General features: G+C 46.3%; 1 protein-coding gene across 3 annotated transcripts in view; it reads left to right on the top strand.

Moving 5' to 3' along the window:
* Positions 1-15639, top strand: part of ZFHX3 (zinc finger homeobox 3) — a 618952-nt gene that overhangs the window by 89652 nt on the left and 513661 nt on the right. For 2 of the 3 annotated variants that reach the window (XM_080552446.1, XM_080552438.1), the window contains exon 2: positions 12670-12797. The gene's annotated coding sequence lies outside the window, so the exon portion shown is untranslated. Of the gene's footprint in view, positions 1-11883; positions 12798-15639 lie in introns of those variants that run through there. The other variant, XM_080552447.1, reaches the window with a different exon arrangement.

The following is a 15639-nucleotide window of genomic DNA, read 5'->3' as shown; positions in this document are numbered from 1 at the left end:
CTTGTCCCCAGCATTTCTTCACCGCTCCAAAACTTTGCGCCATCTTTATCACCAATGATTTTTTTCCAGTTATTATTAACTTCAGGATTCTAAAACTGGCGCCCAACCCTGGGGCTGCCGAAATCTTCCCTGTGCCTCTGCTTCCCTACCGAGCAGCCGCTCCGTGCCCGGCCCTCCTTTCCCTGTCCCGTGCCAAGGAGCGGCACCGCCGGCACCGTGCCTGGGTCCACGCGCAGCCGGTGCTGCCGCAGCCGCCGCTCTTTGCCAACATCTGCTCTCCACAAACCCAAGTGCCGGCACCAGAAAACACGTGCACCCCTCCCAGCTGCTAAAACAGGCTGAATCCCGAGTTAGCTTTCCTAATTTAACCTGAGTATTATTACCAGCATCTTCTTGCTGTACTGCTACTTGCATTTCTTTTTGCATCAGCTCCCATTTCTGCACGTGCCAGGACCTGAGACCCACTGAACATGCACATCAGCAGAGTTTTGGAGAATGTGTCTCTTTAATTCCACTGCAGTTCATTAATAACAAACTGTTAAGTGCCTCACTCTTCTTCTTTGGTAAGTCTGTCAAAATCCTATTTATTTATTTATTTAGTTATTCGAAATAGGACCTGTGAAAACCTCTATTTTCTACATTGTATTTTCAGCTTTACCATCTTCATTTCATTGTAGGTTGAGATTTCTAGATTTCTGTGTTTTCTTTCTTTAAAAACTGTTATCCCTAACTGTGTAACTATTTTTCTGCTGTCTTTAGCTTTCCTCACCCACACTCTGCTGGCCACAGCTTCTTGTTTATTTTACTTGTTATCTAGTTCCCTTGTTTCCATTTGTCATCCCGGTTTTCTATTTTAATTGCTGACTTTATACTGCTAATAAACCAAGACGTCTTTTAGCCAAAGTTGTCACCTTTCTAGATTGTTAAATCATCTTTTTGGACATTTGATATGTTTCTTCCATGGTCTGGGTTGATTTTCTCTTAAATCCTTTCTTCTGATCAGTTTTAAAATAATTTTTGTAGCTTTGGGAAATACCATATATGCATTTTTTGGAATGTTGATCTGCATAATTAGGTTAACTGTAAGGTGAAAGTTCCTGAAGCACTGTCTTCAGGTTTCCAGATGTGAGTTATTTGGTGCTAAACCCATATATTCTTTACTTCCAGTGCCTTGAGTATAAACTTATTCTTCTTTTGTAGCTGAATGGCCTATCCCAAATTTAGAGGAGGAGGGAAGGGTGTAAAGCTAGCAAAGAAAATTTTGAATTAGTTAATCATTTTGGCTGATGGGAATAACTTTCTACTGAATCACAGGATTTGCTTAATAGAATAAAAGAAAGAGGTGATAACTAGCAGGTCTCAGTGGGAAGTGACTCTGAGAGTATGTTATTACCATTAGAAAAAAATAAGCAATGTATACCCTAGAGTTTTTTTTTCTTTTATTTTCTGAAGGTTGTCAAAATAGAATAAGTGCTGATGAAAAATTCTATGTTATATTACTTTTGATGAAGGCATAGCAAGTCTTTCTTAAAAATACACAACAAAGTTTGGGTCTTGATAATCTTCTCTGCTTTCCGTAACAAATTAATTAGAAAAGGTGTTCGTCAAAGATAAAAACTCCTATTTGGGTTACTGTTTCATCTTACATATCCTAATGATCTAACTATGCATAAAGAGAAACAATAAAGCAAACTGGTCTTTAGCTGCTTGCAAAACAACACCTGTGGCTGCTGAACTTGTTTCGGAGATGCCCCAAGTACGCGCGTCCCTGCCGCGGGCAGCGCGGGCGGATCGCTCACCATCGCTGAGCTGGCCTGGTTCTGATCCAGGGGAGTGGGAGCTGTAACGTTGCTATTCCCTGGGCCTTGAGAGCATTTGTGTGAGACGTGTCTTGTAGAGTCTGGGAGGAGAGACGGCGTATTTTGAATCTCAAGTAACAGCTGTACAGTATTTTAAAGTTTAAATATAGTATCTAACAAACCAATTCAGGTTAATTACCTCAAAGATATAGAATCGCAACTATGAATTTAGCCGTGAAATGCAGAAGTAGAAAAATATTAAGAGAATAATTTGAATTCAAATTTCCCTTAAAATCTTATTTGAGAGCCCAGCTATTTCTGACTCTAGCAGAGGCACTCTAGTTGATGATACGAAGTAGAACGGCAACATTTGTGCTAATCCCTTCCCCAGGGAGAGCGCTAAAGAAAGTGGCAGTGGTGGAGTCGGAAACGCAAGCGTGGCTTCTGATCAGCTGAGGGAGAGACGAGCTCAGTTCACATGGCAAATTTTGTAGTTTCTTTGAAAACCAGCTGAAGTTTTTAATTCTTCTAAAAGAAAATCAGGTCTTAAGGTTACGTTTATAACCAGCCTGCATCAGCTGAGTGGCCCTCCTACATGGTCGCTGCCTCGAAGTGGCGCGGGTGCCGTACTTAGGCTTTGCATCACCAATCCAGGGGGAAGCGTTGCTGGGACTCCTGCCTCAGCTGTTTCAGCCCTCGGTTTTATGGAAGCAGGGTCTCACCAAAGTGCAGCTGAACTCTGCTAATTGTATTCTGATTTAATGAACATTACACACTTGCCACTTATAGGGAATTCTTATCCGGCATGCTCTTTGTCTCTCTAGGCATTTAAAAAATCAAAGATATGGAAAGCAAGCACAATCTCATTTGATATAAAGTTTAAAGAACTGCATACGTGCATTTATTAATCATTTACACAATCATTTTTATACAGAGTATTATTTTTTTAAACAAAGTTAACTTTCTTTTGTTACCTTAGTGCATTCAGAAGGTAAAAAAGAGCTTGGTAAGACTGAGCTGTGAGGGAAATAGACGTTGCAGAAGAAATTGCATTATTACTTTCCATCATCTAGAAGGGATAGCTGAGGTTTAAATTGTCTGCAAGATTCTCTAAAAATATATTGGAGTTTTGTTTTTTTTTTAATGACCATATGTAGTTTTGTGTTATTTTTGAGAATATTTTTCTTTGTATACATTTCCATGTCTTTGTATAAAAACCGACTTCACCATATGCCATGACTCTCTAGCTTATATAAACTATGGAGTAGAGTGTATGTGCTATGTGTATATTTTGTATTTTTCTTCAAAGATGCAGTGCCAACACCCTTCTGTATTTACAGTTCCAGGAATAGCCATCCAGTCTGTAAGAACATCTATGTAGTAGTGCATGAGACTTGTCATCTAGCAGCTAAACAAGCAAGCTGCTGTTTAAAGGGAAAGTTTTTGTGCTTTCGTGTTTGACGATGTAAGCACGAGAGCTGCAGATAATGCTTAATTGACTATCTGTTCTTAAAATGCCCTTCTTGGTTCGCTTTGAGAGATTTTATGTTTATTTCCTATAGGTTATATATCAAGTCACTGGATGGGCAGAAGGAGGGGGAGGAAGCTTTAGAGAGGCAGAAGTAGGCTGAACGGCGTGGTTTCATGCTCCAAACAGTGAGCAGTGCAATTTCTTGCTGGTCGTCGACTGACACGAATGCAAGTGCAGGAGCAGTTTGTGACCTGTGGTGTTCCCCTCCCCATTGTTGTTTCAGTTTGAAATGATGTTTTTTTGGTTGAATTTTATTGGGGATATTTTTAACTTGGGACATAACGCTACAAGACACTCTTCAAAGCAGAAGTTGTTTATTTTTCCATTTTTTTTAGGCCACCTCCTGCAAAGATGTTCACTCCTGCTTTGCCTGGAGCTTCTGGGTGGCAGTGGTGGGGAAAGAACAGGGGGACTCATCGGCTGGGTGGTTCAAAACACAGTCAGAAAGCCAAAGTCATCACTGAGAGATTTTTACCATTTTTTATTTCCCAGTATCTTTCAACAGCCTCAGAAGTAACAAGAATAAAATGGACGCGTATGTTTTCAAAGGCATCTGCGTGACTTAAGAACACAAGTGCCATTGAGTTTCAGGAGGATTTGTGCTGTTTAGGACTTGTTTATATAGGAAAGTTACACCTTCTACACCGGTATAGTTCTACGGATGGATCACTTCATCTGGAATAACTGGCTTTTTGGTGTTAGTTTAACTTCTTCAAAACACTGTAAACTGAACCGCTGGCTCCTAAACTCTAGTCTATAGAATTACACTAAACAGTAAAATTTATGAATGAGTCGGTTCTGTGTGGTTACGCAAAGTGACTCAAAGAAATTCCACGACTGGGTAGTGGTCTCTTGGTCCTAACTATAAGAACCACTGAACTAAATAAAATAAAGACGTTCTTATTCCAAATTAAGGTTATCTGGGGAGTTGCAACTGCGCGTGTTTCAGGTTCATGCCTTTGTTTTTATTAAGGTAGCCCTCAGCTCACCAAGGATTTTTGAAATCCACTCAGAACTACTCTGCACCATTTACAGTGCAGAACTAGACCTAAAACTTATATGAAAATAGGAGGATAACAGTAATACCTAGCTGACGTGGAATATTTTAGATATTAAAGTGATTTTGAAAGATGAGCACACTTATCCCATCTTCTAATTGTAAAATTACAATATTGACTATATGGTTCTAAAGTTTTTAAGCAACAGCAACAGAAGAAGGTGCCATTATTCTGCACAGAATTCACCATTTATGGAGCTTGAGTTTTTTTATTATTTTTTTTAAATGCCCATAAAACAGATTTTCATGCTTATGGCTATTAAGAATTATAGGATGATCCTTAGTAAAAATTTGAATATCATTATTTTTTTTCCTAACAACTAAGACTTTTACACTGTGAAATAGTCTTCCCTGAAAAAAACTGACAAAGAGCAAAGCTCATCACTTAGATAAATTAAATGCCTTCCTCCCCATCACTAGCAGCTGTAACCAGTGATGATTTAGCTATCTATTTAACTATCTGGAGGCTTCCTCTCGTGGAAGCAGGTCACTTCAGTAGGGGTACAACCAGAGGGTGGGTTTGTTTGTTTCTTCAGAAGGACAAACACTGAGCGGATTAGTCGTGTCCTTGGCTGGAACCTGGGGTCTTCTCCAGGAGCTCCTCTCTTCTGCGCAGAACTGCACAGGTTGCCCATGTGGGAGTCTCATGTAAACAGGATTAATCCCCCTAACCAGGTTGCTCCTGCGGATGGTTCAGTACCCCCTGATGCTTCCCAGCTTTTCCTTCCAGAGTTAACACGCTGCGGTTTTCTTCTGGGGGAGCTGGGTTCAGGCTCCTGTTCTCCGCAGCTTTCACTTCTAGCTTTAATTCTCTGGGGGGCCAAACCCCCAGTTGTGATCTCTACTTTCCTTCTGTTCATTTTCTACAAGCTATCAAGTACCTCTGGTTGTAAATGAAGAGGAGGTTAGCATTTCCATGATTTCCAGACCCGGACTGCTGGACAGCTGCTAGTGTGTGTTTTTCTGCGTAGATGGTTTTGGCAGCATTCAGATGTTTGAAAATGAAGACCTTACATTTTTGTGGCTGCAGTGTAGTCTCGGATATGCCACCACATTCTTATTATTAGCACTCTAAGAGCATTTAGAGACCACAGCCAAGATCAGTGTTTCACTATATAGACACCTGAACTTGTTTAACCTACAATTTTCCTTTTTTTGAAGTCTGTGCCAAAACTCACTGGTTTGAGAGGAGCTAAAATTTCACTCCCTATCTTGCAGAGTTTTAGTTTAAATAGCTAAAACAGATGAGTCATGGGAGACATGAATTACTGTCCTCATTCTGCAGAATTATTAAGCAACTGGCCACAGCTCAGAAGGCAGCTGGTGGCACGCCTGGAGGCTGGACCGGGACCAGCTCCTTCCCCCCTGGGGACATCCATCTTCTCTTGCAGGTCTACGTTAAAAACAGAGAGCTAACAAAAATCAAATCCCCCTTCATAGTTTTCATTAGGACACATAGAGAGGCTCAATATATTTAGGTATTTTTCTGCATGCTAAAAGCCTTCTGAGCTGTTTTTTAATAATTGAGAATGATATTGCTTAGAATATTCAGCAGATAAGTCCTGTTTTGTATAAAGCAACCTAATACTCTGATTCCCAAAAGAATGGCTTAAAATGCGTACATATATTTGTTATAGATACGTTAGTTACAGGTTTTTTTAAAAGAAGTTTTATCTGTTTGTCAGTTGCTATTACATTTGGAGAGCAGGAAAAGGGAGGTACAAGAGAGTTACAGCAGAAACACTGCAGAGGTGCAAAGTAGCGACAGGCATGTCAGATGCCTGCGATACGCACATGCAGGGGTTTTGCGGTACGGAAATTGGTCCTGCTGGGGCTGCAAGGCTGTGTGACCACGACAGCTGCTTCACGCTTCTCTTGGCCTCTCCTGCCCTTTTTCCCAGGTGAGAGGCATTTGTCTCCAGCCGCCTCTCTTCTCAGCCTTGCCAGGCCCTCACTCCTTTGTTCAGTTAGTCCAAGGCCTGTGCTGGTCTCCGGTCTCTATGGGAGGAGGCGAACACAGCTCCCTACCCAGCAGACTGTTAACCTTCGCCCTCCTCCATCCGTACCTGGGTCACATCTTCTGTTTGGGCCACTTGCCACCTGCAGGGGACACCGGTCCGGGAGGCTCCTGACCCTGCTGGTCCTCACTGCGGCTCTCACGCCGCCGTGCTCGGCCATCAGTGGCTGCCCCTTGATGACGAAGACCAGGGGTTATTCTGTTACGGGCTCACTACCCCAAGTTTTGGTTTGCTTGTGCTCCGCAGATAGGCACGTCTATGGAATTACACACTAAGCACCTTCTGTCAAAACAGCTCTGATCTGATCGTGATCATAACCCGAGCAGGATTCAGCTGCAGCCGACAGCCAGCACCTTCCCCACCTTCTGCCTGCCCACTACAGAAGCTGTGCAGACCATGCGGCCTCACAGCCGACAGTGCTGAAGCCCACTAGATATCAAAAAAGCAGAAGAAGCAGGTTTAAAATTAATAAAATGTGATACATAGAAAAGCCAAGATAGCAAGACAGCCATTTAAACAGTCAGTCTAAACAAGAGGTATGGAATTAAGAGTGGAGCAGGTTAACCACTGCTGTGTTTAATGTGGCAGATCCGGCACTGATACAATCCGGTTATATAAGAAATAATTTTGGCTGTTGTTTTTATAATTGTGTTTTTGATGTCGGTTCAAGAGAATGTTCAGTGTTAGTGAGAGAGCTGCAGGGGATTAGAAACCCTAGAGTCAAATTGCTCTTCTTTGGATGCCTAACTTTGCCTGCGTTTGTACGGCGAAATAATACTTTTTATGGGATCAGCTGGCAGAGCTGAAAAAATTGGCATGCTATTGAGATCAGAGTTTGGCAATCAGTTTTGAAAATTGTATTTTTAAATCCAGTAGAGTGTTGTCACGGTTCTAATACTCTCGTTACTTAAGCTTTACCACCTGAAGGCTGAGCACAAGAGCTGCTTAACGCAGCCCTGTGAGTCTCCACACCTTCGATTTTACCCAAAAACTTTTGGATATTACAACCAGAATATAAAACATTACATTTGTTGCTATTATCATGACTTACAGGAGGGGTATTTGATTAAAAATATGTATATGCAGCTGTGTTTTTATAACAGTAACTTTATACTTTGGGCATACATAAATGTATAGCAGTTATGAATATCTGCAAGCTCAGTTGCTGACAGGACTAATTTGGCTACTTTTGGTGACTCACAAAATTAGGATGCCAGGAAGGGAATAACTGAGAGAGTCAGTAAGGCTCCTGGTTTGCCTGTTTGTCCAGGTATCCACTTTAATTCCTTGTTTATATTTGGTACTATCAAAAATCTGGATTTCATTTTCCCGTCTTAGCTGGCAGTTATCCCTTTGCTCTGAAGCAATACTTCTTGTTTGCTATTTGCTACCATAAATGTATGTTGACATTTTGTATTTAAACACACTTTGTATGCCTATGCTAAAACCTCACTCGGGCTGGTTTCGCGATAGGCACAGAGTTAGTTTTAAACAAGAGTTATAAATCCATGTTCAGACGCTGTTTGGGCTGCGGTTCCAGGATGATCAACTTGTGCGCACACGGAGCATTTCCAGTGATTTGATGGTTTTCAATACCTCCCGGGAGAAACAGCTCTCGACATGCCTCTTTCAAAGCTTTGGGTCATCTTTGATCTACTCCTAAGCTATTGGCTCTCCCGTGACCACTAGATCAGACTCGTGGTTCCAGGTCTGCCTGCTGTGAACCCGTGACACCCTGAGAGAGCACGGTGAGCGCAGCAGCCTGGCCAGCCGCTACCCTGCCAGTTAGGTGCCACGACACCCAGCCTCCAGGGGAGCTGCCGGCACGGCGTGCTGCTGGCAGCATCCTGCACCCGGCAGGCAGGTCCCTCGGGATGCACGGGCTGCTCCATGGCACGTGTCCTGCGGCACCAGGGCGCTGCACGGAGCACGAGCCAAAACCGCTGCGTCCCACCCTGTCCTCCCGGCGTGCGCAGGGCCCCTCTGCTCCCACCAAGAGTGGTCTTCTGGGCTGCTGGACTGCTCCCTTCAAATCACAGCTGCTCCTAGGTCTGCTCCTTGGTCCCTCAATGGTCACAATACGCTCCTCCGGCGTATTACGGCAGCTACATGTATTTCATCACATTACTATGCATTGATTCCTGCTGTCATCCCAGGTCTTCCCAGCAGCTGACCACATTAACCTTTCAGAAGAATGGGTTGTCTCTGAACTTGCAGAAACAAAACAGTTGGTGTGGACAGCTAACGCATTGCTGTGGCTCTTGTGTTCTCTTAAGAATTCTCTCAAATCCCTCCAGTAACCAATTTCATGGCATCCGATGAAATACCAAGAGAGACGCAAAGCCTCCTTGGCTTCAGACACAGCGTGTGCTTCTGCCAGCCCACTATGGTCTGCTAAGTGGCGTTCTGTATTTACCCAGAGGATTTTATTTATCATCGATCACTATTCACGGTGATGTCTCCAATGTTAATTCAGATTTGCTACACAAAATTAACAATACTCGAGTTCTGTTAGTATAGCTGCTCCCCTGCTGGCCAGGCCCAGGCTGCAGCAGGGGCTGTAGGGTCCTGCTCTGCGGCCTGAGACCCCCCGTGGTACGGCCTCTCCAGCCCTTACGGTGACCGAGGTTAAAACGCCTGCCCGTGAAAACCGATTCAGAGGTGGCAGAATATTCTGGACGAGCAGCTCAGCCCATTTTCGATAGCGCTCGGTCTGCTAAGTGCCAAGGTAAATCCCAGCACGGTGCTTGCGCTGCCGCCCTCGCAGCTGCCCCGCAGAGGGGCGGCCAGCTCCTGGGGCAGCTGCACCTCCTCTCTGGATTTGCTTTGGGGAAGCTCGCGTGGGCAGGGCATGATGAACATTGCTTTTTTCCGCCTACTTCTGTCTCAGAGTTTTACCTTTCTCTGCAATTGCTTTAAAATGTGAGAGCCCAGAGAACGCAAAGCAGCTCCGTATTTTGACGCCCTTTTCATGCTGTCTCGCAAGAGTGGATTCATTTTGCAGCAGGTCTTTTTTGTTTCCAGCGTCATAATCCATGCTATCTGCTGTGGTGGGGTTTGTTTGTTTGTTTGTTTTGTTTTGCTCTGTTCTGCTCCCCATCGGATGTGAACGAGCAGCGGTGCTGCCGAGAAGCGTTTTGGAAAGGTTTCTGTCCCACAAGGCCTGCCGCTGGCCACAGCCTGACCTCCCCTGCGATGGTTCACGCATTTCCTGTTTTCTGACCGTTTGCCACGGGGGAAAAAATTCTTATTTTTCCAAACTAGATTTTATTTTTGAAAACAGTTCAAATAATAAATAACAACCCATTAACCCAGCATGCTTTAATGCTCAGAATCTTAATATAAAGACTACAGAGAGCACAAACATAACATTAAAAAAATCGTGCACAGTTATTTATCCTGCCCAGCTCCTCTCCCCCATAGTGAATGCAAGCTGTCTCTTTAATAATGCAAAGGAGTAGTAAATTTCAAGCTGAGGATGGGCAATAACAAGGAGAGTTATTTCCACAATGCCCCAGTGTCAGCTGAGTGGCTTAGGAGCGCACCTTATTAGTTCTAACAGGCTGGTTAGCATTGGGTCACCTCTGCGGCTCGCTCCCCAGCAGGGTCACTCGTCTCCAGGCTATATTTGGGAGAGGGGGAAGGGAGGCAATATTTAGAGATTCTCTTATCTCCCAGCGTTTTTAGCGCTGTTTATTTTTATTTATCCCCCCTCGCTCCCTTTTATGCCTTGCCTTTCTCTTGCCCTCTCTCCCACCCGGTGTATCTTTGCAACCTGCATAAATTCTGTGCTGGGCAAACCCCTCCCCTGTGAGAGCAAATTAAAGCAGAAACCACGTAACCGGGGTTTTTCATCTGTATTTCTTTTCAGAAGAGAAATAATTCAAATTAATCAGGCTGTGTTTGTGTACGGACAAATAACAAAGTGCATTAGGAATTTTTAATGAAAGCAAGCCCAACATGGTTGCACTTCCAATTAAGCGTGGCTATAGCACCACTGTCCTAAATAAATGCACGTGTGTGTGTAGGAGCTGCACGCGCGCACAGGGCTACGCTAAAACGCCACCTCTGTTTTTAGGGCCATAGAAATAGTTCTTAGGATTGGTCCTTTAAAGAAAGCTCACTGAGGCATCTTTTAAAATGAATGTTCATTTTTTCCTAACTGAAATGTATTAAAAGCTGCACATTATGGAAATGTACGTGCGGTTTTTTATATGTTCCTATCTCCATCAGCCCCTTCCCTCCCCCTCCCCCACCCGCCAGTTCCCATCCAAAAATGAATGCAAAGAAATACTATTAGGCTGTCTGGTTATGTATTTTTTATGAGGCCATACAAGACACTGCCTGACCTCGTGCAGCTCATGTTATAACCACATTGAAGATGCTTTTCATTTGGGTTCTGCTTTTCAGCCTGGATGACCTCTATTAAATAAAAAAAAAAAAGAAAAAAATGGCCTAATATGTGACCCCTGGGACTAGTCGCTTCAAGGATTACATTTAATTCATATGATAATATTGAAATATAATGTTTCTGTCTCTAATGTTTTGGATGTTTTTTCTTTCTTCTTTATTTCAGAGACCCTTTGAGTCTTGTCAAAGAATTTTTTTCCCTTTTTTTTTTTATTTAATCAGTTTTGGGTGGAGGACGAGTAACTCATGCTCGGTGGCCAGATTCTTAAAAATCACCTTTCTTCCTTTGGAAACCAGGCGTGAATACAAAGGACCACGTTTCCCACTCTCTTTGAAGGAGGAGAGAAACAAAGGCAGAGAAATTATTTTTTATAAGAAAGCGTGCCTACCAAGATCTCGTCAAAATAAAGAAGCACTCTTTGTTTTGGCGTTTGCTTAACCAGTTGGTAGCCACTGACCTGCTTTCCTCGTCCCCGCTCAGCCCCGTGCAACTTGGTGGCGGGAGCAGGAGCAGAGCTCCCGTTAACTCCTTCGCTCTCCCCGGCTCCTATTGTCTGCCCTCAACCGCCGCAGCCCCGTACAGTGGCAAACGCACATGGAGTTACTGTACAAGCGCACACGCAAACACCGCTCCTGCGCTAGCTTCTGTAGCCCCTGCATCAGAGAAAGCGGCTCCCGCTGCTGCGGCGTGTGATCTAACATCCAGTGTTCCTGATAGACACCGCATATTTCAGGGGTTTATAACTTCTCCATAAAAATGTACGCTGGGATGAAACACGACTCGCGATGGTTCAGCTTAGGAGCAAACCTGCCTTTGCCAATTGCAAAAATAAATTTGACCGTTCCTAAATATTCTGTGTGCAAAAAAAAAAATATCTTTAATAAAGTGCATTTTTTTCCCGACCCTCTCACTGAAATCATGTTGTGAGGTGTACAGTGGAACTCAGCAATCAGTCAGCAATCAGATCTAAGACCTTGCACAGGGGAGCAACGAAGCCCTTAATCATTCATGGTAATGACACGTTTGTAAAAAAGTGCCACGTGTACGCACCGCGTATTTGCAGCAAACATTTAATGCAAGGTTGTTAAAAAGTGGACGCGATCCACGGAGCGGTGGCGTGCTTGGTGCAAGGGATCCGAGCTCCTTGGAGGAACCAGGCAGGCTGGGGGCAGAGCCTGTGCCGCCCGGGCTAACAAAAGCTGTGCCTTTCAGAACAATAGGCCTGCGCTCCTGGTCACCCTCTCCGTAAACACGGGGACGCCACTTTGGTGTATTTGCAAGGGGATGCACGATTTTGTTTCCCCCCCTTCTTTTCCCGCTCTCGTTAGAGCTGTGCGACGTGGAAATTAATTTGTGCAGAAGTGCTCCTCGGTACCGGCCCCGTTGCAGGGAAGCAGCCCCAGCCAGCTCCGTGGGGCTAAGGCTGGACCTGGATGCTCAACCATTGTGCGAGCTATCGCAAACAGTGCGGCGCGCTACATAAAACCTCGCGCTCCTCGGGTGTCTGTGCACACGGAGGAACAACAGGGCAGGTTAGGGATGGAGTTCCCACGTTAACTCCGAATGCCGTTGCGTTTATTTGCGTCATAGGCTGAGCCTCGACACTTTTTGGCGAAAATCTAATTAGTGACATGTACGTTGCCCTGCGCGCGCGTGTATTACATGTATATGCATGCCGGCGTTTTGTATAGGATATTAAAAAAAAATATAGAGGCTTTTGGCTCCCTTTTGTAAGGCATTAAGCTGTGACCCTCCCCTCCTCTTTTCCCTCCCCCTGTAGCCCTAGACTTCACGATGCCCTGACTGCTAGCTTAACATGGAGTTGTCTTTTTTATTTTTTTTTATAAACCCAGTCACAACACCGAGAGAGGAGGAGGAGGAAGGGAGAGGAAGGGGAAACTAAAAACCCTGAAGGATGGTTCTCAAAAATTCTAGCGGAACCAGGGGGAATTCCTCGGAGAGCGGGAGCCAGCCGGCGGAGGTAAGGCAGTTTGCGCGAACCCTTTCTTCCCTCTCCCCTCTCTGCCTCCCGCTCCCTTTTTGGTTATAAATCGCCGTTTCTCTGCGGAGCAGGGAGGGAAGGAAGGTGGGTGGGGAAGACACCTTAACTTCTTGCCTGCTTAAGCAATCTGGGAACGGAGCTCATGTGAATATGCAAATGGGCGCGGGGCTGCGCCGTGACACGTGCGCGCTCCCCTCCCTCCTCCCGGCGCCGCGGCCGCTCCTCGCCGCGCGCTGCCTCCGCGCTCCGTGGGGGCGCCGGGGCCGCGCGGGGGCCGCGTGGGGGCCGCGCGTGGGGGCGCGGGGCCGGGGGCTGCGGCCGCGTGTCCGCGGGAGGCGCGAGGGCCGGGTCGCGCGTGGGCACGGACGGCCCCGGGGGGGGGGTTGCGGGCAGGGCCGGGCCCAGGGCGGTGCGGAGCGGCCCCCGCTGCCCCCCGCCGGGGCGGGGGCCCGGCCGCGGCTCCTCGTGGGTACGACGGCGGCGGCGATCGCAGCCCCCGGTGCTGGCAGGAGCGGGGCTGCGGCACGGCCCCGGGGCGGGGGGGGGAGCCCCGGCAGAAGGGCCGCGTGTGCCGGGGGGGCAGCCCCGAGCTGGGACCCGCGGGGCGGGCGGGGGGCAGCCGGGTGTCAGCGCGGCTCCGTGCTCGCTGCGGGCGTGCGACAGCACAGGGGGAGAGACGGGAAAGGCGGTTTTGTTGTTAAAAGGAAATCTTTTATTGGAGGGACGTTTTAGGAATTTACAGTCAGTGAAATTTAATTTTATCCTTTTCCTTTTGCTTTATCCACATTTTAATAAAACGGCCATAAAGAATAAAAATACCACGGCGGTTGCTGAACAAAGCAGATCGCGGGCGGGCGGCCGTGGGGCTGAATGCGATTTAAGAACCGAGGCTGTGCTCTCATCCTGCCCGTGGGCTCAGCAGGGGCCTGAGGGTGTGTGCAGGGCAGTTCGCAGGGGGAGAGCGGTTCAGATGGCATTACGCACCCATTCGCTGCGGGATTAATATTTCATACTCGGCAGACACAAACTTTCTGCTGTTTTTGTTGTTGTTGTTGTTCTGTGTTTGCTTACCTGCTAATTTGGGTGCGCCCGGTAAGGTCTGTGTTCGTACACAGTTATTGTAGAGCGAGGGAAGCTGCCGCAGACCCTCAGTGCTGCTGGCGATGCCTGCCGGCAGCCCCGGTGCCGCAAATGACCACTCACAAGTCTGCAGAACGTCACTAACATTAATTCACTGAAAAAAAAAAAGAAAAAAAAGCACCTCTATTAGTTTTTCTTAGGTATTACCAGGGACTTTAAAAGGATATACTAATGGGATAACTGTATTCACTAGATTAATAAATAAATAGAAAATCCCTAATTCTTCCAAGGGGTGGGGCCGGGGGAAGTGGATGAAAGTGACTCACGGTTAACTGAATAAAAATCCTGCGTTGAAACTGCCTGATTGATCACACTGTAGTGCACTAAGAGACAACAAGACAACTGAAAGTCGAGGAGGGAAAAGGCAGGAGCACCAAGAGAAGAAGCGCAGTACATCCCTATTGCGGCGATCCGCAGGGTAAATCCACCTGTCCGTACGGCCTGGCTTCCTAAACGATGGCCAGGCCGCCCCCTCTTTCATTTCTGTGCCACCGAAGCACCGTGCTTGCCTCGAGTTCTTAGCAGTCTCAACTTTTAAAGCGTGGTGCTGACACGTGCTGTGTTTTCACCTCATCCTTGGCGTCTCGGCGCTGTCTGGGCACCAGCGCCCAGCCGTGGGCCTGGCCTGGCACGCGTTGGCCGCGGGCGCTGCATCCCGGCTGCGGTGGCAGCGGTCCTCGTGCCCAGCCCGGGCCGGTGGCACGTGCTCGGGGTGGCCAGGAGCCACCGCTGGTGCTCACTCACGTGGCGGGGGAGCATGGGCAGCAGTGCTCTCCCTCCGTTGGCAAGGCGTCGAGGCCGGGCGGCCTCGGCCCCCATGGCGGAGGAGCCCCTGCTGCCCCGTGGCCGGGAGCGGCGGTGCTGGGGAGCGCGCGCACGGCTTCTGCTCGCCTCCGTCCTCCGTGCCAATAAAGAAGAAAGGCAGGGATGAGGATTGTTGCTATTGATCTGCCCAAGGGGATCATTAGGCATCAGTATCAATCTACAAATCAGTGGGCCTGTGTTACTTGCTTGGGCAGTCATTGCCAATTTGTTCCTATTAGATGGCCGAGCCCGGAGGTGTTTGATGAGCAGATTGGGTCTTTATCTCGGCACTGGAGAGCACGCAGGCTTGCAGAGAGACAGGGCAGCTTCGGAGCGTTTCTGTTGTTTGTTTGTTTTCTTCTGCTGAAATCTGGCTGCCTTTTTACTGCGCTGTAAAGAATTTGTACGGGCTGAATATGTTTCTGGTTTATATATAGTTTTTCATATCATCATATTAAACATATTGAGAGTTAAGGAGAAACTATTTTAAAATAATCCACTCTATTTTATTTGGTATGTTTACCAGCAGCACGCTCTATAAAAATACATATTCATGCCAGATTCTTTTGTTATCCTTCCCAGGTCAGACCGAACACTAGGAACACAAACAATTTTTCTTTTGCTATCCCAGTGCCCGCTCCTAGGGATTTATCTAGTTACTGTTGGTGAGGTGACCATTCCTGCAATATTTCCCTCTGTGATTTAATTAAATAAGCCATGAATTAAAGCTTGCTGATAAGATTTTATTTTTAAGCATTATTTACATTTATTTTCTGACAATAGTCCTGACTTTTTGTATGTATCAATTTGATAGTAATCCTTTTCTGAGGATGGCTATGCAGAGTGTTTTAGAACGGTCTCCCTCATCTGCATATTT

Source organism: Anser brachyrhynchus (assembly GCF_964034855.1).
Source record: "Anser brachyrhynchus genome assembly, chromosome: 12".
NCBI classification, from domain to species: domain Eukaryota; kingdom Metazoa; phylum Chordata; class Aves; order Anseriformes; family Anatidae; genus Anser; species Anser brachyrhynchus.
This window is presented reverse-complemented; position numbering and strand designations above follow the sequence as displayed.